General features: G+C 36.4%; 1 pseudogene; it reads right to left on the reverse strand.

Annotated features, from left to right (window-relative positions):
• Window positions 1-4,478: 4,478 nt before the first annotated feature.
• Window positions 4,479-5,461, reverse strand: LOC140516955 (olfactory receptor 8K3-like; annotated as a pseudogene).
• Between the last annotated feature and the right edge of the window lie 18,926 nt (window positions 5,462-24,387).

Genomic DNA, 24,387 nt, shown 5'->3' on the forward strand with positions numbered 1-24,387 from the left:
AATTATAGTAGAATCTTGAAGAACAACAGAGCACGTAAGAAGTCCTTATGGAAAATTGGTATCAATTATGGTATCAAATTGGCTTTGAGATTCAGAAGTGATGGGATTAAAATCTATCCACCTCTTTTCCAAGTAACTCTGTGCTGGTCTTTAATCTGCTGATTTTGGCTCCATTTTCTTTGACTAATAGTTTCAAAGTGATGGCCCAGTACTAGAGATGGAGTCTCCTTGTGAGGAAGGCCCTAAATCATTGAAGAGAAAGGTCCAGGTTCTTTTTTTCTCTCTCCATCTTGCAATTATTAATATTGTGACATCCAGGGAGACTCCATATGTTTACTCATTCTCTCTAGTCTTCCTTCCCATTGCCTTGTCAGAAAGAAAAGTATTTTTTTCTGCTTAGATTATTGAGTTGAGCTAGGTATAGAATCTTAGAGTTTTTAATAGCTTTCTTCGCCAGGCACTAGAAAGGACTTTTTTTTTTTTAAAAGGCTTCTTCCTCAGATGATGTCCCTTTGCATAGCATTGATCTGAAAGATCACTTGTATCCCATTAATATTAGTGATTAGTGATCACCCTCCCTTTACAAAAACTATTTTGAATCCCTGATTGCACAAAGCTTCTTTGAATATTCTCATGGCCAGCAAATTTCAGCTGATGGTTCTGCTATGAGAGCTTTGTGGCATTACAATTTGAGAGAATTCTTCACATCACCCCTAAATTTTCCTATTGATCCCAACAGTGGACTTAGTGATGGGCTTGCTGAATTTAGGTGCTTAAGTTCCATACTTTGTATATACAGTGCAATGAGAAGATCACAACACACAATGTTACCTGGCTTTCTGGAAGAAAAAAGAATCTGTGGCTTTTTCATGCTAACTCTGCCTAGAGTGAGGCTTTATGGTTTTCTCGGTCCCCAGGAGGCCATGTCCCTGAAGCACCTGTGAAGTTTAATGAATTTCATATGAACATGCCATTGCAATTGCCCAGTCAAAAATAAGTTGCAATTTTACTAGTTTGCTATATAATTTCATGAAGTATTTATTAAATAACTACTGCGTTCCAGGTTTCTGTTGGCGGGTGATGTATCTTGGGTGAAACAAGTCAATGGATATTTCACTGGTTGTGAAAGAGGTATGTAGCCATGCAGAACAGATCCACTAACCATTAATACACCAAAATCCGAGTAGATGACTATCTAGTAACTGAAACAGAATATAAAAATGAAAGGTTAAGAAAAATTTTACTTTTTGCACTGATGGGTACAAATGGACTTATTAATGGAAAACAAAAATCAGCAAGGGAATCAATAAATGAATCAACAAAAAGGAACTTGTCTTGTGAGTAATGATTTAAGACTGTGCTGGTAGTGCAAAGAATAGGTTCATGCTATGATAGAATTTTTAGTGAAATAGCACTTAAAATTTATGTCATTAAATCCCAAATTTTAGAGATGAATGGGAGTCAGAGAGCAAATATTCCCCAGAATATCACAGATTTCAGCAATAGACTTTTTCTTCAAACCTAAGTTCTCTCAGTATACAGAATGGCACCAATATCTGATTTATTTAAAAATTTTTAAAAAATTAATTCAAACCTAAGGGGTTTACTGACAGGGGACCCTGTATATCAGTGCTATTTTCCAAATGAAAAAAAATTGGAAACTGAAGTTGAAGGAAGAGATGGAAGTTTTCCTTAAGCATTTGGAGAATTATTATAATGAAGAGAGAGTGAACTCGTTCTGCTTCACAGAGACCAGTAGCAATGACTGGAAGACAAGGAAAAACATCGTAACAATAAGAGATGTTCAAAATAAGACTGGTTACTCTATTGGACAGTGTGACAGTCATATACACATGATTTTCCTAAATAAAATAAAAACTAGTTTTTAAATTTATTAGTGTAGGCCCAATACCTAGCATATTATCTGGCACAAGTATTTTTTTTTTCCTTTTTATTTTTATTTATTTATTTATTTATTATTATTATTTTTTTTTAATGTTTAACAATCACTGCCATACAATTGCGATTTTATCCCTCCCCACCCACCCCCCACTACCTCCCTCCCTCCCCACGACTGCATACAATTCTGTATAGATTCTACATATACTTTCCTATTGAGTATATTTTCACTATAGTCATGCTATGTAGTCAGACTAAGATAAATGAAAGAATCCGTATAACAAATCAGAACATGATACACAAACACATACACATACACAAACGTGATCTGCTACATTATGTGAGTGACTTCCATATTTCTCTCTCTGAGTGTGGAAGGCATTTTGCCTTGAGGTCCACCATTGGGATTTTTTTTTTTCAGAAGTTCTTGTGTTATTACAAAAATCTAAGTCTACCAGAAAAAACTCTCACACACTGTGGTTGTTGCTGTGCATAAAGTTCTCCTGGTTCTGCTCCTTTCACTCAGCATCAGGTCATATAAGTCCTTCCAGGCCTCTCTGAAGTCTTCTTGTTCATCATTTCTTATGGCACAATAGTACTCCATTACATTCATATACCATAATTTATTCAGCCATTCCCCAATTGATGGACATCCCCTTGACTTCCAGTTTTTGGCAACTACATAGAGTGCTGCTATAAATATTTTTGTACATGTGGGACCCTTTCCCATTTTTATGATCTCTTGGGGATATAGTCCTAGTAGGGATATTGCTGGGTCAAAGGGTATGCACATTTTTGTAGCCCTTTGGGCATAGTTCCAAATTGCTCTCCAGAATGGTTGGATGCGCTCACAGGTCCACCAACAATGAATTAGTGTTCCAACTTTCCCACATCCTCTCCAGCATTTATCATTTTCTTGTTCTGTCATGTTTGCCAATCTTATAGGTGTGATGTGGTACCTCAGAGTTGTTTTGATTTGCATCTCTCTAACCAATAGTGATTTAGAGCATTTTTTCATATGATTATAGATAGCTTTAATTTCTTCCTCTGAAAATTGCCTGTTCATATCCTTTGACCATTTATCAATTGGGGAATGACTTGTATGATTATACATTTGGGTCAGTTCTCTATATATTCTAGAAATGAGGCCTTTATCCCCGAGCTTAGCTGTAAAAATTTTTTCCCAATTTACTACATCCCTCCAGATTTTGGTTGCATTGGGTTTGGTTGTGCAAAAACTTTTTTAATGTACTCAAAGTTATCCATTTTGCATTTCATAATGCATTCTATCTCTCCTTTAGTAAAGAATTCTTCCCTTCTCCATAGATCTGATAAATACACTATTCCTTGCTTCTCCAGTTTATTCATGGTATCAATCTTTATACCTAAATCATGTACCCATTTGGACTTTATTCTTGTGTACGGTGTCAGGTATGGGTCTATGCCTAATTTCCGCCACACTGTTATCCAGTTTTCCCAGCAATTTTTGTCAAACAATGAGTTCTTATCCCAGAAGCTGGGGTCCTTGGGTTTATCAAACAGAAGGTTGCTATATTCCTTGCCTACTGCATCTTGAGTGCCGAGTCTATTCCACTTGTCTACCTCTCTGTTTCTTAGCCAATACCAAGTGGTTTTGATAATTGCTGCTTTATAGTACAGTTTAAGGTCTGGTAGCGCTAGGCCACCTTCCCAAGCATTTCTTTTCATTAGTCCCTTTGATATTCTGGACCTTTTGTTTTTCCAAATGAATTTTGATATTATTTTATCCAGCTCTAGAAAGTAATTGTCTGATAGTTTAATTGGTATGGCACTAAATAAGTATATTAATTTGGGTAGAATTGTCATTTTTATTATATTAGCACGGCCTACCCATGAGCAACTAATGTTTTTCCACTTACTTAAATCTGACTTTATTTGTGGCACCAGTATTTTTTAAAGGTTTGCTAGCTGATTTTCTCAGTAAAGGAACCTTAAAACAAAGTTAGATTGCTTATTATTGTAGTGTATAATGAAATAGATTGTTTTGTAGAGATATGTTGTGTTAATCCTCTAATAAGTCTTTTAATTAAATGTTTCAGTATCCTAAGATTTATTTGGAGTTGACCATTAAAAAAAAAAAGAGCAACAACTAATCAGAAGTCATTCTCTGACTGCATATTAGGAAAAAGTTTTTTCTCTAAAAAATAAGAGAAGAGTCAGGGGGAAGTTGAAAGAAATCTAGCACATGTTTATGTCTTTCTGATAATGCAATGGAATCGCACACTACATTGGGCATTAAAAAGAAGACTTAACCAGAGAAAGAACTACATAGTCTGAATGTAAATCAAAACATGCTGTTTACTTTCTCTTTTTTTTTTGTTTTTCCTTCTCGTAGTTTATCCCATTCATTCTAATTCTTATTTACAACATGACTACTGTGAAAATATGATTATGAGGAATGCATATGTAGAGGCTTTATCAGATTGCATGCTATTTTGCAAATGGAGAAAGAAAAGGAGGGGGAGAAAATTTAAAAGTAAAAAACTTTTAGAAGTGACTTTTGAAAACAAAGTATTTTGTTTGTTTTTTTAAAAGAAGGCTTAGGTGATTTTCTTAAAGAGTCTCCGCAAGGCACCCTTCACTTCTTTGTTTCTCAAACGATACATCAAACGGTTGAGCATGGGGATGACTACAGTGTTAAACACTGTGGCTATTTTGTCTGTGTCAAAGGAATGGCTAGATTGTGGCTGCAGATACAGGAAGAGAAGTGTCCCATAGAATATGACCACACCTGTAAGGTGAAAGCCAAATGTGGAGAAGGCTTTGTGTCAACCCTCAGAAGAATTTATCCTGAGGATGGTTACAAGAACGAACATGTAGAAAATAATAATAATCAGATGTGAAGAAACAAAATTAAGTACACCAAAGATGATAACGATGACTTCAATCTCACTTGTGTCTGAGCATGCAATGGACAATAGGGAAGGAACATCACAGAAGAAATGTTTTATTACATTTGATTTGCAGGAAGATAATTTAAAAAGCTTTATTGGAAACGGTAGGGATACCATGGTGCTATAGAGATATGACATAGCCACCAAGAGCCAACATACCATGTCTGATAGGAGGACCATATACTAGAGGGGCTTACAGATGGCCACATAGCGGTCACATGCCTAGCTGACAGAATAAAAAGTTCACTGGCAATAAATATCACACAGAAAAATAGCTGCAATGCACATCAATTATAAGAAATAATACTTTTCTCCTCCATGAATCCAACTAGCATTTTTGACCCAATAACTGTGGAATAGCCAAGATCAACAAATGCCAGATACTTGAGGAAAAAGTACATGGGCGTTTTGAGGTGGGAATCCACACTGGTTAGGATGATTAGACCAATGTTCCCCACAACTATGGCCATGTAATTGAGGAAAAACAGAACAAAGAGGGGGCCCTGCAGCTCAGGACAATTTGTGATTCTCGTGAGACTATATTCAGCAACCTGACTCCCTGTAGTTTCATTCAGACTGATCATTTCTTCAATCCAAGAACCATATTCTGACAACAAAAGAAAGAAGTCTTTTTGAGTACTATTTTTATAGATAACTAGGCTGTTAATGTCAATAAATGTGTTAGATTGAGATAAGCAGGAATTTCCCCATTAAATTATAATGTAATTTAAATCATATAGATTCCATGTGGTAAATTCAGGCAAATTGAAAAAATATCACATTTTATCCTTTGATATAATATCACATTACATCATATCATTTCTCATCACATCAGTATCTTACCACAAATAAAACAGTGAATATGGTTTTATTCTACAAAATAGTAAATTATGAAATTACTTTTCTCCAAGTGATGGGACCAGAAAATATTGTGGATACATTTTAAAATGTTTTAACTAATCAATGACAAAAGAGGTTATAATGTGATACTGATGTAAGATAGAGCATATAAGATTGCCTTTTATTGGAATTACGATGTGGTAGATATCAAGTTTACTTTGAAACTAAGTATTGATGGGATAAATAGCATGTTATGCTCAATTACAAACAATCTCTGCTATCCAAGAAATTTCCTGATTTTTCAGGCATTACATATGGCTATCAGTTGTAAAGTGATGGTCAGTGCAAAGAAACGGAATTTCCTTTTTAGGAATCCCCTGATCCCCTCAAGATAAATGTCCAGGATCTATTTCAGTCTCTGCCTTATGCAATCACTAATTGTGTGACATTAAGGAAGACTAAATATTTCTACGTACTCTTTGTAGTCTCCTTTCCCTTTGTCTTTTTAGAGAAAAGAGTCCTTGCTTCTAGATTATGTAAGTGACCTAGGCTAATAATTTTTGTGTCTTTAATATATTTTCTTCCAAGAGACTTTCTACTTTTTAAGATGATGTCCAGTTACATAGTGGTGACTATAAACACTCTGATCTCACACATTATTAGTGATAAATATCCCTTGAAGAAAGCATTTCATTTTTCTAGTTGAAGACAAGTTTCTGTGGAAATTGTCACAGTTAGGAATTCTCATTTGTTAGTTTTCCTGGAAGGATTTAATGTCATTTCAATGGGAACAATTTCAACCTAAGGGCAAAAATTCTCCTATTCACCCCCGCAATATGCATTGTCATCAGTTTTTGAACGCTGATTTCTAAATTCCACTGTAAGCTCACAAAGAATAGTGTTACCTGCTCATCTGGAAGGTAGAAACTTCTGCAGTGTTTTCAGCTGCTAGTAAGACTTTATGATTTTCTCTGTCCTCATGAGGCAATATCCCTAAAGCAATGGAAGTATTTAATTGATTTTGTATGACCATGTCATGGAAATTGCCCAGACGGTAATAAGTGAAAAAGTTCACATCTGTCTAATTTCATGAAGCGGCTCTTACCTTATAGGCTTCTGTTTGTGGTTGATATGCTATGGATTCATCATGCCCAGGGAAATTTAATAGACTCCTGAAAGAATTGTGTTCATCCTTCGTTGCTGAAGAACCCCATGCAATCAGAGAAATGATGACATGACTTGCATTTGACTTTGGTTTGAGTGAGGGAGGGCTGTGCAGGTAACCACTTTCACTTCTACTCCAGAACCATCTGGATCCAGAGACCTTATATTCCTCAAGATGACTGGAGATGACCCAGGATGCACTGGGAGACCTTGGGCCCTTTAGACAACTGACCTGGAAAATATTGCTTACAGGAATATTGCTTACAGGACTATATCCCAAAGAGATCATAAAAATGAGGAAGGGTCACACATACACAAAATATTTATAGTATTTCTCTTTCTCGTGACAAAGATCTGGAAATCATGGGGATGACTATCAGTTGGGGAATGGCTTACCAAATTGTGGGATATGAATGTAATGGAATACACCTGTGCTATAAAAAATGATGATCAGAAGACTTCAGAGGCCTGGAACGACTTAAATGAACTGATGCTGAGTGAAAGGAGGAGACCCAAGAGAGCTTTGTGCACAGCAACAATCACAGTGTGCAACGAATTTTTCTGGTAGACTTAGCCCTTCACAGCAATTCAAGGACCTAAAAAATTCCCAGTGAACTCTTGAGGCAAAACACCTTTCACATCCAGAGAATGAACTATGGAATTGGAGCGCAGAATTAAGCAGACTCTTTTGTCTTCCGTTTTGTTTTGTTTAGGTTTTTGCACAAAGACACCCCATGCGACCAAGATTAGGAGCGAAGCAGAAAACTGGGAAAAAAATTTTCCAACTAGTGTCTGTAATAAAGGTCTAATTTCTAAAATATATAAAGAAATGTGTCAAATTTACAAGAATACAAGTCATTCCCCAATTGATAAATCGTCAAAGGATAAGAACAGGCAGTTTTTAAAGGAAGAAATTAAAACTATCTATAGTCAAATGAAAAAATGCTCTAAATCACTCTTGATTAGAGAGATGCAAACCAAAACAACTCTGAGGTACGTCATCACACCTATGAGGTTGGCTAACATGATAAAACAGGATAATGATAAATGTTGGAGAAGATGTGGGTGAGTGGGACCACTAATTCATTGTTGGTGGAACTGCAAGCTGATCCAATTATTGTGGAGAACTATTTAAAACTATGCCTAAAGGGCTACAAAAATGTGAATACCCTTCGATCCAGCAATATCTCTTCTAGGACTGTATCCCAAAGAGATCATAAAAGTGGGAAAGGGTCCCACATGTACAAAAATATTTATAGCAGCACTCTTTGTGGTGGCCATAAACTGGATATCAAAGGGATGCCCATCAATTGGGGAATGACTGAACAAGTTGTGGTATATGAATGTAATAAAGTACTATTGTTCCATAAGAAGCGGTGAACTGGAAAACTTCAGAGATTCCGGAAAAGACTTATATGAACTGACGCTGAGTGAAAGGAGCAGGACCAGGAGAACTTTGTACACAGCAACAGCCACAGCGTGTGAGGAATTTTTCTGATAGACTTAGTCCTTCATGGGAACCAGGAACTAAAAAATTCCTAACGGACATATGAGGCAAAACACTTTCCACATCCAGAGAAACAATTGTGTAATTGGATGGCAGATTGAAGAAGACCATTTTCTTTTGCGTTCTGTTTTGTTTTCTTTTGTTCTATCCTTTCTCCCACTCGTTTTAATTCTTTTATTCAATATGACTATAGTGAAATTGTAAAAAAGAAAATGAAAAGCTTTCCTTTAAATTGAATTATGTCTCTCTGATCCCCAACATAACACCACCATTACATGAGTTTTACTTAATGTTACCTCTCTGCAAATCTCACCTTTTGCTCCTAGTTCCGCCATCTGGGTTCAGGCTCAAGAAAGCTGATTCTTTTTCCATGTAATAGCACTTCAGGTATCAGAAAAAGTGGTATCTTATCACTTTAAAATATTGCCTTGTCCTATGACTATGTGTAGATTTATGCAAGTAATATATGCTTCCAATTTTATTTCATGATTTACTAGATTTTTATGTCCCAGAGGGAAGGAACTATGTCTTATTCTTACATCCCATTCTGTCAATCAAGAGGCTCTGCACACAAAAAAAAATATTCAGCGAATATCTTTTCAATAAATTAACACTGTTTAGACTTGTCTATGAGTAGATTATACTATTAACATTTGAACTTCATGGAGGCAAGCAGTATATTTATTCCTCTTTGTATCGAAGCTGTCTTTGATTGTAGAGATTTAAAAAATGTTCAGAAAATTCTTAGTAAATGGATGGATGAACACTGCAAGGAAGTTTTTAATATCAGTATTAATCTAATACTGTTCCAGCCCTTAACTGAAGCTAAAAGTCAGTATTTACAAGACTATACTTTATCCAGATCATTTTCTGTATTTCTGAAAGAGTCACTTTCCTTCATATGGAACGTGAGATTCAGGGAGGGAAAATAAAGGAAGGAATGAAAGAATGAAAGAAGGAAAGAAGGAAGGAAGGAAGGAAGGAGGAAGGAAAGAAAGAAAGAATTAATGAATGAAAGAAAGAAAGAAAGAAAAAAGGAAAAGGAAAAAAGAAGGAAGAAAATGAAAAAAGAAGGAAAGGATAAAGGAGATGGACTCTATATTTAAATAAGAGTTGTATGGGCGTTCAATGAAGATTGGCACCTATGGTGTTAGGGCTTTCCAAGTCATTTTCCAGGCTGTTCATCCAACTTTGATGTCCAACCAGCAATTTACTCTTTTTTTTTTTTTTAAAGACCTTTATTAACAGGTGCTTGCAGTTTGTGGATTTTTGAAAAAATCAGGTGTACTTTTATACAAATTAAAAATGAGGTTCTTAAAAATCTCAACTTGACCAGATATGAAACAATTTAAAAACCTTTAAAGGTGTATTGAGAAAACCAGGCTTTTTAAAAAACATGTTTGTCATTCCCAAAAAGAGACTTCTTTAGGTAAAAATAATAAAAACCCCATGCTGCATAGATTAATGCAGAGAGTTCTAGTTATCTGGTCAACAGCAAAAAGCAAGCACTTAGGTCTTCCGTTCCAAATCTTTTGTTCATTTCTTATTATTCAGCAATTTACTCTTATCTGTAGCTCCAAGAATGTGTAGTATGCATAGGATCCACATCTGGCAAAAGTGTGTGGGTAGTTGGACTAAATCAGGTTGAGGATAACCAATGGGTCACAAACCATCAGTATATTAGTGGGTGTGTACAGGTCAAACATGTGAAGACTTCCCCTGGTGGAATGGGTAGGAGAGAACTATTTGGACTAAGACCATGAAGACAGGTGAAGCACGCACTATGGAACCCCTAGGGCTTGGTCAGTCATCAAAGTCACCAAGATTATTCACTGTGTTCTCGGCTGTTGCCAGTAATCCTGTTACTTGTCTTGCAACTGGACTTTGATGAATCTGGAAGAGAGTGGGATTCATGACTTTGTGCAACTATGTTTCACTGAAGTACAGTTTATGTAAGAGCCGTGACATCAACTTGTGATGGCATCGGTCGCCTTTGAAAATAAAGGATTAATAATAATATATTTGAAAACTGAAATGGTTGGTTTGCAAAAGGTGTGTTACAGAGAACGTAAACACTCTGTATTGTAAATAAACTATAGTTCAAAGGGTCCATTCACAACTGAATCGTGTGACCATCTATCAAAAGGAAATATTAATAATCTTACCACATTGGTTGATTGTTGTACTTCTTTCTCAAAGAGGATCAAAATGACATCACCATGATAAAGTGAAAACTCAGTGTGTCCAACTGTGACTGATCAGACCAATATGAGCTCGGAATGCTCTACCACAGTTTCGGCACTGATAGTCCGCGTGAATATTGGGTGGATACTCCAAATTTGCACATCCTTTGTGATGTCTCAATTCTGCTTTGCTCATGGAGCAGAACACCCTTTCTGATGTGGACACGCCATGCTGAGCAGTCCTGTGCCAGTCCCTCCTATGTTGCACAGTCAAATGCAAAGCTCTTGAGAGTATCCTCGTACCGCTTCTTTTGACCACCATGTGATTGCCTGCCCCATGTGAGTTCTTCATAAAATAGTCTTTTCGGCAAGCATAAATTTTGAATTTGAACACCGTGGTCAGTCCATCTGAGTTGCGCTCTTTGAAGGGTAGTTTGAATGGTTGGCAGTTCAGCTCGAGCAAGAACTTCAGTGTCTGGTACCTTATTCTGCCAGGTGATCCTCAGAGTCTTCCTAAGACAGTTCAAATGGAAGCGATTAAATCATCTGGCATGGAACTGGTAGACTGTCCATGTTTCACAGACATACAACAATGAGGTCATCACAACGGCTCTGTAGACCTTCATTTTGGTAGTCAGTAAAATACCTCTTCTCTCCCAAAGTTTTATTTAGAGCCTCCCAAACACTGAGCTAGCTCTAACAATGCGTGCATTAACCTCATTGTCAATGTGTACATCCCTGGAAAGTACACTACCAAGGTAAGTGAACTCATCCAAAACACTCAAAACTTCTCCATTTGCTGTAACCAATGGTTTCCCATATGGATGGTGTGGTCGTGACTGATGGAGCACCTGCGTTTTCTTGGTGTAAATTATTAGGCCAAAATTAGCGCAGGCAGCAGGGAGTTGATCCATACTTTGTTGCATCTCAGCTTCAGAGGCTATATTGAGTGCACAATCATCTGCAAACAGAAAATCACGCACCAACACTCTCTCCACTTTGATCTTGGCTTGTAGCCTTTACAAATTGAAGAACTTACTGTATATATATATGTATGTATGAATGTATATATAATGTATACATACATATGTATATACACACATACATATTTCTGTTATTAGTTGCATATATTGCATATACATATCAATTATATTATTATTCACATACATATTAATGTTCAATGTACATTATAATATATTCAACATATTGCATATAATCATACATATTACTTACATATACATATTAACACATATTGATTAATTAATGTATAGAATAAAGTTAAAGTGCTATTTTATGATGATTGTACTCAAATTGCTTACAAAAAGATACCACACATATCTACAGTGTAATCTATTCGTGTGTTATCATGAACTCAATAATTTTCAGAATTGTAAGGAACCTTAGAGGTCCTCCAGTCCTGTCCCTTAATTTTATATGTAAAGAGATTGAGATCCACAAAGTTTACATGATTTCTTTTACGTCACAACAAATTCGTGTAGAAACAAGTGCATACAATTTTTTCTGTATCATTCAAATGCATTCCTTAACACAAGACCATATTCATAGATATTAAAGGAAATACAAACATCATACATATATTTGAATTGAAGGATTTAGAATTGATGTTGAATAAAGAAACTGCTAAGCCTTTCAAAATATTAAGAAGTATGATTTAACAGTCTCTTGACAAACTCTTAAGTACAGAATGTTTGGTGTTTTGGCCCCATGTCGTTGTGACATAGTGCTAGGTAATCTCCATACATCCTTGTACGTGTCACAAAGGTGCTCCCTACAAATGCCTTAGGCTATTGCTTGCTACCTTTTTGACTTTGAGCAAGTCGATAATCTATTCTGGACATAAGTTTCCTCAGCATGAAAGTAAGTCTGTGTGATTGTTTTTAGCCTAATTTTCTGAGTAGGGGATTTAATACCACTCCCAGATCCAATTTTGCTATCTTATTTCTTTGCTATATATGATTTCAAAAGTTTGTTAGGAAATTCAAGTAAACACACTGTTAAATATTTCTAAAGATTAGTTCAAATGTTGAATCAATGGTATTTCAATCTTGAGAGAGTCCTACCTAAAGGTACTAAATCTTTTCTTTGGTCCTCTTTTGCAATTTGGACACTGCCAAAGCCAAGGGCAATTAGGTTTCACAACTGATAAAATACTTGGCATGAAATCAGGAGGACACCTGCATGAGTTCAAACTCAGTCCCACATACAAGCTATTTGTCATTTGGCAAGCCATTTAACCATATTTTTTCACAGTTTCTTCATCTGTAAAATAAACTCATGAAGGAAAAGAAAACCCGAAATGGGGTGATAAAGAATAATACACGAGTGAAATGACTGAACAACAACAAAAACAAAGTCAATAGACACTTTACCAGAGTAAGATTTTTAAAGGCACACAATTAGTTGCATAGATTGCTAAGACTCACTGATATTAAACTACAGGTACTGATTTTTAAATATACATTAAATTTAGGTTAGGACCTCCTGGTCTAAATGTAGTCTCTAGGGCATTACCACAGGTTCTACTCAATAAAATGGAGAAGCTGAGAACGAAATCCTTCCCTCAACTCATTCTCTATTGAGAATCTTCAAAAGAGAAATAATACTTTGAGGACATTAACGAAAAGTTTCACTTAGTATCTGTCTTATGTTTCTTATTTAGGGCCCCAAGATTCCTTAGAATTTATTGCTAATTATTTTGCATTTTTTTTTTACTTTCTAAGGAAACATTGTCTAGCTTGTTCTGTCTAAGTTAATCTCAATAGTCCTGATAACTGGATTTCATGAAGATTTCAATGTAAAAGTTTATTCCCTTAAGGACTCATTAAAAACAGACTTTTATGTTGTTTTTATTTAGGTTCCATAGAAAATTTACAGTAATCAGTTCTGTAGGGATCACTGGAACAGGCAATCGTTGCACTGGCAAAGAGAACACCAATGAAGTAATAGCAGTAATAACAACAAAAAAAATAATTTGTTTTTTCTCCAAGTAATTAGTCCCTTTGAGCATTGCCAAGCCATATTCATTTCCCAGGGGATACCAAGAAATTTTTGTTTTTTTCCCATTATTAAAATTATGTTTTCACTTCTGCATAGCTCTGGTTAGGGGAAAAAGTCATTAAAATTTTTAAAAAATATATATTATTCCTTTTTGTATAAAGAATTCAAATAGAATCCTGGGATGAAAAATTCATATGAAATACAAACGTATGAAATAGTGGAGTGGCTCACAGAAAAATAATTTTCTTTACAAAATATAAATATACATACCCTACTAAGTTTTTGGACTTATTCCTTTATGCAATGAATCTTTTATATTTAATCTGAGTGCAAGGAATTTTTTTCAACGTAAAATATTCCATTTCATAAATAAACATTTACTACAAAGTCATTGAAACTTCTGTGTATATATAATGGCTAATCCATACATTGGTACACTGCATGACATCTAGTTCTTTGTCAACCACACAAATATTTTTTCTTTAATTTTTATGAACCGTCCATAGAAGGATCACCTAAAGCAGAAGAAACCACACAATAGTCAAGTCATAGTTTTAATAACACTTTCTAATGATGAAATATAAAATGTATATATGACTTAAACTGTACTTATTAACCAACTAATGGAACTTTCAAATTTATAATGATTTGTAAAAGAGATTATAGAAGAAATTTGAACTTAAATCTACCTTTAACATATCTACAAATGTATGCATGTAGGTAATATAAACAAAGGTAAGTGACTTGAACACATAGAAATATATACTAATATATGTGTTACATATTTGTAGATATGCATGCATGTATTCATATATGCATGTATGTTATATGACTTTTGTATACACACAAATCATTATAGTTGTACATGCCTAAATACAAATGTAATAATTGCCATGAAATGAACCAATACATATGGTGTGCCGTATATTCTTTAAAGGTAAGATTTTGTTATGGGTTGATTTTCCTGAAAAATCTAATATTTAATTTCAAAACAATACAAGAATATAAGTTACAGAATATAAATATCAAATATATAGGGAATACATCATATGTTTTCCTTTGAAATGATGGGAGGAGAGTTATTTTGGAATGAATTTAAAAGTCCAGTACATTAATAAGTCTAGTGAATATTTTTTAAAAATTTTCTATTTTCATAGATGCATTTCTAACTAATTTATTTAAATTTTCAACATTCATTTCCACAAAATTTTTAGTTCCAAATTTTCTCGCCATTTCTCCCCTCCTCCCACCCCAAAACCTCAAGCATTCTAATTACTCCTCTCACCAATCTGCCCTCCATTCTAAGATTCCCTTCCTTCCCTTATCCCCATCTTCTCTTTTGTCCTATATGGCAAGATAAATTTCTCTACCCCATTACCTGTATTTCTGATTTCCTAATTGTATGCAGGAACAATACTCAACAGTTGTTCTTAAAACTTTGAATTCCAACTTCTCTTCCTCCCTCTCTCCCCACTCATCACCTTTGAGATGGCAAGAAATTCAATATAGTCCTATCTGTGTAGTTTTGCAAATGACTTCCATAATAGTAGTGTTGGGTAAGACTAACTATATTTCCCCCCATCCTATCCTGCCTCCCATTTCTTCTGTTCACTCTTTTGACCTTGTCTCTCCCCCACTGCCCGCCCTTCCATAGTCCCCCCCCCCACCTTGCTTATCCCCTTCTCCCCCACTTTCCTGTATTGGAAGATAGGTTTTTATACCAAAATGAGTTTGCATTTTATTCCTTCCTTGAGTCGAATGTGATGAGAGTAAGCTCCATGTTTTCTCACTCACCTTCCCCCTTTTTCCCTCCACTGAAAAGTCTTTTACTTACTCTTTTATGAGAGATAATTTTCCCCATTGCATTTCTCCCTTTCTCCTCCCAATATATTCATCTCTCACCCCTTAATTTCATTTTTAAGGTATGATCCCATCCTATTCAACTCACCCTGGGCTCTTTGTCTCTGTCTCTGTCTCTCTCTCTCTTTCTCCCCACCCCTGTGTGTGTGTGTGTGTGTGTGTGTGTGTGTGTGTGTGTGTGTGTGTGTGTAATCCCACCAACTACCCAGATACTGAAAAAAGTTTCAAGAGTTACAAATATTGTCTTTCCACGTAGGAATGTAAACTGTTCAACTTTAGTAACTCCCTTATGACTTCTCCTTGCTGTTTACCTTTTCATGCTTCTCTTCATTCTTGTGTTTGAAAGTCAAATTTCCTTTTCAGCTCTGGTCTGTTCATTAAGAATGCTTGAAAATCCTTTATTTCATTGAAAGACCATTTTTCCCCTGAAGTATTATACTCAGTTTTGCTGGACAGGGGATTCTTGGCTTTAGTCTTATTTCCTTTGACTTCTGGAATGTCATATTCCTTTCCCTTCAATCCCTTAATGTAGAAGCTGCCAGATTCTCTGTTATCCTGGTTGTATTTCCACAATACTCAAATTGTTTCTTTCTAGCTGCTTGCAATATTTTCTCCTTGACCTGAGAGCTCTGGAATTTGGCCACAATGTTCCTAGGAATTTCTCTTTTTGGATCTCTTTCAGGAGATGATCAATGAATTCTTTCAGTATTTGTTTTGCCCCCTGATTCTAGAATATTAGAGCAGTTTTCCTTGATAATGTCGTGAAAGATGATGTCTAGGATCTTTTTTTGACCATGGCTTTCAGGTAGGCACATAATTTTTAAATTGTCTCTCCTGGATCTATTTTCTAGGTCAGTTGTTTTTCCAATGAGATATTTCACATTATCTTCCATTTTTTCATTATTGTGATTTTGTTTTGTGATTTCTTGGTTTCTCATGAAGTCATTGGCCTCCATCTGTTCCATTCTAATTTTGAGATAAGTATTTCCTTCCGTGATCTTTTGAACCTCCTTTTCCATTTGGCTAATTCTGCTCTTTAAAGCATTCTTCTCATTGAGTTTTGAACCTCTTTTGCCAATTGAGTTAGCCTATTTTTAAAGGTGTTATTTTCTTCAGCATTTTTGGTGTCTGCTTTAGCAAGCCATTGACCCGCTTTTCATGATTTTCTTACATCTCTCTCATTTCTCTTCCCAATTTTTCCTCCACCTCTCTTATTTGATTTTCAAATCCGTTTTGTGCTGTTCCATGACCTGAGACATTTCAATATTCATTTTGGATGTTTGGGATACAGAAGCCTTGACTTATATGTCTTTCCCTGATGGTAAGCATTGCTCTTCCTCATCTGAAAGTATGGGAAGAAGATATCTGTTCACCAAAAAAAAGTAACCTTCTATAGTCTTATTTTCCCCCCTTTTTTAGGCATTTTCCGAACCAGTTACTTGACTTTTGGGTCCTTTGTCAAGAGTAGGGTATACTCTGGGGGTCTCTAAGATCTCAGTTCCTCCAACATGGTAAAATCAAGAGTGTACACTGGTCTGGGAGCAAACAGAAATGTTTGTGCTCAGAATCTGAGTAGTAGAGTCTCGTCTTCACAATCACCTCGCCTCCAGTTCTGCCAAGCCAGCACAGGGGGCTGAGATTTGGATAAGTTGCAGGGTCAGGGCCGCCATTCAGTGGGAGGTAAAGTTCGGCTGCTCAGATCCCTCAAGAGTATTAGGTGGAGGCAGGGCTGCTACACAGGGCTGAGGTAAGAATCAGCTGCTCAGTGCCCCCACGGGTTTTACTATCCAACAGTGGATGAGGTCTGCTGTAGGGGCTGCTGTGGAAGCTGCTGAATCCTGCCCAGTTGTGACGTCTTTGACCGCCTCTTGAAGCCAGAGTTATCGGCAGGCCCTTCTCCCTTCTCAGCCAGCTGAAAAAACCCTTTCACTAACCTTTGGTGCCTGTGGGTAGAGGCATCTGTGAACCGCTACTACTGCACCTGGGGATTCTGCCCCCGAAGTCTGCTGTCGTCCTCCTCCTAGAGCCGAGCCATACAGCCAAGACTGGCCTCGTCTCTGCTCTGTGTCTGGTGGGACAGACGTTTCCTTTCAGGTCACATTGGGCTGGAAATCCCCTCCACTCTGTTGTTCTGTAGCTTCTGCTGCTCTAGAATTTGTTGAAAGTCTTTCTTCACGGGGATTTTATGGGCTGTGGGGGAAGAGCTAGTGTATGTACTTCTTTCTACTCTGCCATCTTGGCTGTGTTCCCCAAAAAAATTTTCCCTAGTTGTTTTAATATTGCCTGTTTCATCTCTCAACACTTTGACTATCCATCTGATATCCTTTCATCTAGTTAAATTTATTTTGCACCTCCTTGTCCCCTCATATATTTCTTTGATTTTCATTCTGCATCTTGTGTCATGAAGCTGCTGCCTAGTTATATTCATCATTATCTTTTTTTGATTGTTCATTTAATCACCTTAACTTACAATTCTTCTGAGATCATGATATTCTATAAATTATGGACTTATCAAATTTTTGTTACAGTATTTGTTTTCAAAAGATGGATTTTGTTTAAATCAACTGATTTCAATCAGTGAATATATGATGTGATGGCCCAAATATGATAATGACTAATATCTTATTCTTTTTCAGTTCGCAGAAATATTTACAAGCAGAATATTGAAAGATAGGTTGGGATAAGACTTTTAAAATTCAGAATTTTAATCAAATACTTTTTGTCTAAGCCAGACATACTTTGTTTACAAGAAAATCCAATCAATTAAAATGATGAATATTTTTAATTTGTTTTATTGTGGAGAGGACAGAACGAAAAGGAAAAAAACAAGCAAATCAGTAATATTTTTTCTAATTTTTGATATATATTGCTTTAGGAAACGAATTATAAAGCAATGTAGATCATAACAGAAAAATTTTCAAAGTTAGAAATGAACTCAGAAAGCATGTAGTGTCCAACTTATATGTCAATAACAATCCTATATAAGTGACAAATGGTCATCCAGATTTGTGCGAAATCCTTCACTAAAGAAGAATCCATTAACTATTAAACCATCTTATTTACCTTTACCATAGTTCTAATTATTATAAATTTGCCATTAAATGAACATTGCATTTGAATTCAGAGGAAATGGCATACGCTCCAGCTCTGTTACTTATTATGTGATTTTAACAGGCACATCACATTTATCAGTCTAAGTATCCACATCTATAAAATGAGATTAAAATAGAATGCCTCCTTTTCCTATTTTATGATTATATTTAAGAACCTATGAATTGATGCCATTTATTCCTCCCCTTAGCAGAAAAAAAGTGTCTAAAACATCTGTCAAATTCTGGTTCTTTTCTAGGGAACAAAATGGAACAAAAATGACTATCCTTTTAATTATATGAAAATAATATTTCTTCCCCCCTCAATTTCATGTGAAATCAATTTTTTAAATATTTTATTTTTTTTATTTTCAAAGTTCTACAACCACTGCCATACAAATTAGAGTTTTTTGTTCCCCCTACCTCCCCTCTACCTTCACCCTTAATCCCCAAGATGGCATACAATTTTATATAGGTTATACACATTCATTTCTATTAAATGCATTTTCACTATAGTCATGCTGTGTAGAAGAATTCAAATGAAAGGGTGAAATGATATAACAAACCAAAACGTAATACAAAAGAACATGACCTGCTACATTCTGCGATTGAATTCCATAGTTCTTTCTCTGGATGTGGAAGGCATTTTGCCTTAAGAGACCACTGGGGATTTTTTAGGACCTTGCATTGCAAGGAAGTTTCAAGTCTACCAGAAGAAACTCTCACACACTGTGGTCGTTGCTGTGCACAAAGTTCTCCTGGTTCTGATCCTCTCACTCAGCATGAGATCATATAAATCTTTCCAGGCCTCTCTGAAGCCTTCTTCTTCATCATTTCTTACAGCACAATAGTATTCCATTACATTTATATACCACAATTTATTCAGTCATTCCCCAATTGATGGGCATCCCCTTGATTTTCAGTTTTTGGCCAATATAAAGAGTGCTGTTATAAATATTTTTGTACATGTGGTACTCTTTCTTACCTTTATGATCTCTTGGTGATACACTCCTAGAAGCGATATTTCTGGGTCAAGGTTATGCAGAATTTTGTAGCCATTTGGGCATAGTTCCAAATTGCTCTCCAGAATGGTTAAATCAGCTCACAGCTCCAGCAACAATGAATTAGTGTTCCAGCTCTCCCACATTCACGCCAACATTTGTTATCTTCCTGTTCTATCATGTTTGCCAATCTGATAGGTGTCATGTGGTACCCCAGAGTTGTTTTGATTTACATTTCTCTAATCCATGTGATTTAGAGCATTTTTTCATATGATTATAGATATCTTTAATTTCTTCCTCTGCAAAAAGGCTGTTCATGTCCTTTGATCATTCATCAATTAGGGAATGACTTGGATTCTTTTACATTTGACTCAGTTTTCTATATATTTTAGAAATGTAGCCTTTTTCACAGATACTAACTGCAAAAATTCTTTCCCAGTTTTCTGCATCCCTCCGAATACTGGATACATTGGGTTTGGTTGTGTAAAAACTCTTCACTTTAATGTAATCAAAATTATCCATCTTGCACTTCATAATGTTGTCTTTCTCTTCTTTTGACAAAAGTTCTTCCCTTCTCCATAAACCTCGTAAATACACTATTCATTGCTCCACTACTTTGTCCACAGTATCAATCATTCTACCTCGATTGCGTACCCATTTGGACTTTATTCTTGGGTCCTGTATCAGCCATTGGTCTACGCTTAGTTTCTGCCACACTGTTATCCAGTTTTCTCAGCAATTTTTTCAAAGAGTGACTTCTTATCCCAGAAGCTGGGGTCCTTGTGATTATTAAACAGGGAATTGCTTTGTTCATTGCTTTATGTGTCTTGAGTATTTAGCATATTCCACTTATCTGTCCTTCCGTTTCTTAGCCAGTATCAAGTCATTTGACAATTGTTGTTTTATAATAAAATTTGAGAGCTGGTAGTGCTAGGTCACCTTCCCTAAAATTTCTTTTCATTAGTCCCCTTGGTATTCTGGACCTTTTGTTCTTCCAAATGATTTCTGATATTATTTTTTTCCAGCTCCAGAAAATAATTATAGTTTGATTTTTATGGCACTAAATAAGTAAATTAATTTAGGTAGAATTATCATTTTATTATATTGGCTTGACCTACCCATGAGCAACTGATGTTTTTCCACGTACTTAGATTTGACTTTATTTATTCTAAAAGTGTCTTGTAATTGTGTTCACATAGTCCCTGGGTTTGTTTTGCAGGTAAACTACCAAATATTTTATGGTGTCTACCCTAGCTTTAAAGGGGATTTCTAGTTTAATCTCTTGCTGATGGGCTTTGTTACTAATATATAGGAATAAAAAAGTTTTGCTTGGGTTTGTTCTGTAACCTGCAACTTTGCCAAAGTTGTTTAATGTTTAAAGTAGTGTTTTACTTGAATCTCTGGAATTCTCTAAGTAAATAAACATATCTTCTGCAAAGACTTATAACTTAGTTTCTTCTTTGTCTATTCTAATTGCTTCAATTTCTTTATATTCTGGAATTGCTACAGCTAACATTTATAGTACCATATTGAATAACGGTGGTGATAATTGACATCCCTGTTTCACCCCTGGTGTTATTGAAAATGCATCTAGCTTATCCCAATTGCGTATAATGCTTGCTGAAGCTTTTAGGTAGATACTGTCTAATATTTTATGGGAAGTTCCCTTTATTCCTATGCTCTCCAATGTTTTTAATAAAGTTAAGTGTTGTATTTTGCAAAAAGCTTTTTCTCCATCTATTGAGATAATCATGTGGTTTCTATTAGTTTTGTTGTTGATATGATCGATAATGCTAATACTTTTCCTAATATTGAACCACCCTGCATTCCTAGTATGAATCCAACCTGATCATAATGTATTATTATCACGATAAGCTGATGTATTCTTTTTCTAAAATCTTATTTAAAATTTTTGCATCTATATTCATTAGAGAAATTGGTGTATAATTTTCTTTCTCTCTTTTGTCTCTGCCTGGTCTAGGTATCAAAACAATATTTGTGTCATAAAAAGAATTTGGGAGGACTCCTTCCCCAATTTTCCAAAATATTCTATATAATATTGGAATTGACTGTTCTTCAAATGTTTGATAAAATTCACTTGTAAATACATCTTGCCCTGGAGATTTTTTCCTAGGGAGTTCATTGATGGTTTGTTCAATTTCTTTATTTTTTTCTTCAATTTATTTATTTGACATTCATTTGAACAAAATTTTGGGTTCCTAATTTTCTCCCCTTTTGACCCCTCCACCCCCAAACACCGAGCATTCCAGTTCCCCTATCACCAATCTGCTCTCTCTTCTATCATCCCTCTCTGCCCTTGTCTCCATCTTCTCTTTTGTCCTGTAGAGCCAGATAACTTTCTATACCCCTTTACCTGTATTTCTTATTTCCTAGTGGCAAGAGCATTACTCGACAGTTGTTCCTATAACTTTGAGTTCCAACTTCTTTACCTCCCTCCCTCCCCACCCCTTCCCTTTGGAAAGCAAGCAATTCAATATAGGCCAAATCTGTGTAGTTTTGCAAATGACTTCCATAACAGTTGTGTTGTATAAGACTGACTATATTTCCCTCCATCCTATCCTGTCCCCCATTGCTTCTATTCTCTTTTGATCCTGTCCCTCCCCATGAGTGCCGACCTCAAATTGCTCCCTCCTCCCCATGCCCTCCCTTCTATCATCCCCCCCACCCTGCTTATCCCCTTATCACCCACTTTCCTGTATTGTAAGATAGGTTTTCATACCAAAATGAGCGTGCATTTTATTCCTTCCTTTAGTGGGATGTGATGAGAGTAAACTTCATGTTTTTCTCTCATCTCCCCTCTTTATCCGTCCACTAATGAGTCTTTTGCTTCCCTCTTTTATGAGAGATAATTTGCCCCATTCCATTTCTCCTTTCTTTTCCCAATATATTTCTCTCTCGCTGCTTGATTTCATTTTGTTAAGATATGATCCCATCCTCTTCAATTCACTCTGTGCACTCTGTCTCTATGTGTGTGTGTGTGTGTGTGTGCATGTGTGCGTGTGTAATCCCACCCAATACCCAGATACTGAAAAGTTTCAAGAGTTACAAATATTGTCTTTCCATGTAGAAATGTAAACAGTTCAACTTTAGTAAGTCCTTTATGACTTCTCTTTGCTGTTCACCTTTTCATCGTTCTCTTCATTCTTGTGTTTGAAAGTCAAATGTTCTTTTCAGCTCTGGTCTTTTCATCAAGAATGCTTGAAAGTCCTCAATTTCATTGAAAGACCATTTTTTCGCCAGAAGTACTATACTCAGTTTTGCTGGGTAGGTGATTCTTGGTTTTAGTCTTAGTTCCTTTGACTTCTGGAATATCCTATTCCATGCCCTTCGATCCCTTAATGTAGAAGCTGCTAGATCTTGTGTTACCCTCATTGTATTTCCATAATACTTGAATTGTTTCTTTCTAGCTGCTTGCAATATTTTCTCCTTGACCAGGGAACTCTGGAATGTGGCCACAATGTTCCTAGGAGTTTCTCTTTTTGTATCTCTTTCAGGCGGTGTTCTGTGGATTCCTTGAATATTTATTTTGCCCTCTGGTTCTAGAATCTCAGGGCAGTTATCCTTGAAAATTTCATGAAAGATGATGTCTAGGCTCTTTTTTTGATCATGGCTTTCAGGTAGTCCCATAATTTTTAATTAATTTTAATAATTTTATTAATATTTAATTAATTTTTTAAATTGTCACTCCTGGATCTATTTTCCAGGTCAGTTGTTTTCCAATGAGATATTTCACATTATCTTCCATTTTTTCATTCTTTTGGTTCTGTTTTGTGATTTCTTGGTTTCTCATCAAGTCATTAGCCTCCATCTGTTCCATTCTAATTTTGAAAGAACTATTTTCTTCGGTGAGCTTTTGAACCTCCTTTTCCATTTGGCTAATTCTGCTTTTGAAAGCATTCTTCTCCTCATTGGCTTTTTGAACCTCTTTTGCTAATTGAGTTAGCCTATTTTTCAATTTTCTTCAGCATTTTTTAGGGTCTCCTTTATCAGGGTGCTGACCTGCTCTTCATACTTTGACTGCATATCTCTCACTTCTCTTCCCAGCTTTTCCTCCACCTCTCTTTCAAAATCCTTTTTGAGCTCTTCCATGGCCTGAGCCCACAGAATATTTAGTCTGGATGTTTGGGATACAGAGGCCTTGACTTCTATGTCTTTGCCTGATGGTAAGCATTGTTCTTCCTCATCAGAAGGGAACGGAGGAGATGCCTGTTCACCAAGAAAGTAACCCTCTATAGTCTTATTTCTTTTCCCTTTTCTGGGCATTTTCCCAGCCAGTGACTTGACCTCTGAATATTCTCCTCACACCCACCTTGCCTCCTGATCCTCCCAGCCAGAGCTTGGGGTCTGAGATTCAAATGCTGCTTCCCAGCCTCATGGCTTCCACAGGGGCGGGGCTGCTATTCAGTGTGACATTAAGTTCAGGTACTCAGTCAGGGCAGGGCCGCCTCTCGGGCTCAGTTCCCTCAGCGGGTTTATGCAGAGACCTTCAGCAATGGATCCTGGCTCCTGCCTGCTTGGGGAGCCCTGGTCTGTCGCTGCGTCAGCTACTGCCTCCCAAGGGGGCCTGAGTTATGGAGGCACCCCACTCCCCTCTCGACCTGCCAAGAAGTCCCTCTCACTGACCCCCATCACCTGTGGGTGGAGGGACCCGCGAGGCTGCTGGAGATCCCGTCCCTCAAGCCCTCTCAGATCTTCTCCTCTCTGTGCCACGGCCACAGCAGGGCTGGGCTGGGCTCTGCGTCCACAGCATGACGGATCTTTTGCGAGAGGTTTGCAGGTACCTCTGGCACAGAAATCTCCTTTGTTCCACTGTGCCGTGGCCTCTACTCCTCCAGAATTCACCGTGAGTTCTTTTTTACCAACGTTCTATGG

This window comes from Notamacropus eugenii (assembly GCF_028372415.1).
Source record: "Notamacropus eugenii isolate mMacEug1 chromosome Y unlocalized genomic scaffold, mMacEug1.pri_v2 SUPER_Y_unloc_1, whole genome shotgun sequence".
Taxonomy (NCBI): Eukaryota; Metazoa; Chordata; class Mammalia; order Diprotodontia; family Macropodidae; genus Notamacropus; species Notamacropus eugenii.